Raw genomic sequence first — 2,946 nt, 5'->3', positions numbered from 1 at the left:
CTCAATCCCCATTCAGAAAGGCAAAGAGGAGGATATTGGAGGAGGGAGAAAACAGGGAACAGGACAGGAGCCTACAAGAGAGCCTCTAAAAGGCTCTACCCTGCAGGGTATTAAAGCAGATGTTGAGACTCATAGCCAAACTTTGGGCAGAGTACAGGGAATGTTATGAAAGAAGTGGGAGATATTAAGACCTGGAGAGGACAGGAGCTCCACAAGGACAGCGACAGACCCTAAAATTCTGGGTACAGGGGTCTTTTCTGAGACTGATACTACAGCCAAGGACCACTCATGGAGATGGCCTGGACCCTGCGCAGAGGTAGCTCATGGCAGTTCAGTGTCCAAGTGGGTTCACAGTAATGGGGACAAGGACTGTCTCTGACAGGAACGATTGGCCTGCTCTTTGATCACCTCCCCCTGAGGGCTTTAGCAGCCTTACCAGGCCACAGAAGATGACAATGCAGCCACTCCTGATGAGACCTGATAGACTAGGATCAGAGGGAAGGGGAGGAGAACCTCCCTTATCAGTGGACTGGGGGAGGGGTACAGGTGGGGGAAGGTGGGATTGGGAGGGGAGGAGAGAGGGAGGTACAGGGGGATACAAAGTGAATAAACTTTAATTAATAAAAATAATTTTAATAAAGAAAGAAAAAGATAATGTAAGGTTCAAAAAAAAAGGTTCAGCATGATTAAAAATGAATGTTGGAAAATGAACTCAAAACTCCAAAGAAAGTCAGAATTTTAATTTTGATATATAAAGAAGACAATTCAGTAATAAAAGCATCATTACAAATATAAATAATTATAATGCTAAAATTTGTGAACAGTGGAAACAGCTTTCAATACTTGTACATAAAAGTAACACATAAATAATTTAGGAGGGCATAACTACATTCAAAAATGAAAATAAAATGGAATAGACTAAGCAACAGCAAATTTCAATGTCTTTCACAACACAAAAGAGAAAAAAAACCAAGAGCTGGAATAGAATATAAGATCGAACATAAGAGCTAAGCAAATAAGAAAGTTGATCATGAATTCTCACAAAAAGATCTTTCAAAAATAGGAAGCATTTAGAAAATGCAGTCAGTTTTAACCCCCCAAAATGCTAGTGAACCACAGAACACTCGTGATAATACCCGTTAAAGTCAACTGCTTTAAGCTAATAATGAGCAGTGGACTAAAGGAAGAGGAAAGAGAGAAGACACATACACCCTGCTTTAGAGGCATTGCAGGTGTGGCCGCCGGGTCACGTGTGTCAGGTAGTAAAGACGAGAGAGGGTATATCTGTGCTCACTCTTCTGAGCTGTGAACGTCTAAATGATTAGGGGCCTAGAAACAACCACAGGCCCGGTACCAGGGGGTACAGACAACCGCCAATCGGGCACCACACAGGCCTGAGTGGGTTCTCAAGGCAGGGATCGGGCTGAAGACCAGAAGAATTCTGCAGGCCCGGGCCACGAGTGAGCCCAAGACAGATAATGCCCACGTGGGGCCACATGGATGTGCCTGAGAGTCCCAGATGACCACCAGTCGGCTGCCATGGACCCCGGACAAAGAGTTAACCTGAGGTGACCACCAGTCTGGCACAGGGCGGACCTGGAGGATAGCCATGCCCAAAATGACCTCTGCCCAGTGCAGGATCGGGGCATAGTACCCCTGAGACCACTCCTGAGGTGACCCCAGACATTCAGAGACCCTTGGTGCCACTAAGAGGAGCAAGTAAATAATAAGGAAATGGAAAGAGAAAGACAAGCAGGAGGGTGTGGGCACAGTGAAAAAGAGGATGAACTAGACTCTAGAGTAGTGAGGGATAGCCTGATGTGAGTAGCCGGTGATGCCTCGTGGGACCAAGATTGGGTCCTGGTCTGTGCTGCCACCGGCTCTGCAGTTGGAGACCAGGTGCAGAGCCCTGGTCTATGCTGCCACCCAGGGACATGTTGATGCCTGGGAGCTGTGTAGAACTAGCTACACCCCTCGCGTGGGCATCCCTGGAGGCATGAGAACAAGAGAGCTGACCCTGCCTCTGGCCAGCTGCTGTACTCAGGAGAACAGCCCTGCCTCTTTTCATCTGTGTGGCTGCTTCCGTGAGGGAGAGGTTCTTCCCCTCACTTTTGCCCATGCCACCTGCAGTGGGGAAGAGAGTTGGTCTCGCTCTTCTCTTACTGCAGCACTTGGGAGAGCAGGCCCTGCACCTTGCCTGGACAGCACAGTAAAGCTAACACTGGTGGGAGGGACACGAGTGAGCACACCCAAGGATGTGAGTGTGGGAGAGCTGGCCCTGCAATTTGTCTGCTGTGTTGTGACATGGGCGAGGGAGAGATACCCTCCCCAATCAGCACCCCTTGCCACCTATGGCTGGTAGGAAAGCTGGCCCTGGCGTCATGAAAGCAGGAGGGCTGGTCCTGTCCCTCACCTGCTGCAGCACTCAGGACAGCAGTCCCGGCCCCTCACCTGGGCAGCATAATAGAGATGGCCTGGGACATGGGAAATGTGGGTGAGCTGGCCCCGCGGGTGCGAGCACCAGAAGCTAACCCTGACTCCTGTCTGCTGTACAGTGGCGCCAACTAGGAAAAAATGCCCTCCTCTCCTTCGTCCCTTGCCACCTATCCAAGTGAGAGAGCTGGCCCCAGGGTCAAGAGAGTGGGAGAACTGGCTCGGTCTTTCTCCAGCTGAAGCTCTTGTGAGAGAGGAGGTTCTGCACTTGCCTGGGCTGCACGGTAGAGCTGGCCCTGATGGAATGGGCAATGGGCTTGGAGGAGTCAGCCACACGGGCAGGAGAGCAGGAGAGCAGGAGAGCAGGAGAGCAGGAGAGCAGGAGAGCAGGAGAGCTGACTCTGCCCCATGCGGGCAGCAGCACTGGCTAGGCTAGCCAGAGCAGGACAGGAGAGCTTTCCTGATGTGCGTGCAGAGGAACTGGTGAGCTCACCAGCTCACATACTTCTCAGG

The 2,946-nt window shown here is 50.8% G+C and overlaps 1 pseudogene; it reads left to right on the top strand.

Annotated features, from left to right (window-relative positions):
- Positions 1–1,211: 1,211 nt before the first annotated feature.
- LOC129691490 (small nucleolar RNA SNORA17) lies at positions 1,212–1,337 on the top strand (annotated as a pseudogene).
- Positions 1,338–2,946: the final 1,609 nt, after the last annotated feature.

This window comes from Psammomys obesus, unplaced genomic scaffold, assembly GCF_907164565.1.
Source record: "Psammomys obesus unplaced genomic scaffold, mPsaObe1.curated_primary_1811, whole genome shotgun sequence".
Classification (NCBI taxonomy): Eukaryota; Metazoa; Chordata; class Mammalia; order Rodentia; family Muridae; genus Psammomys; species Psammomys obesus.
This window is presented reverse-complemented; position numbering and strand designations above follow the sequence as displayed.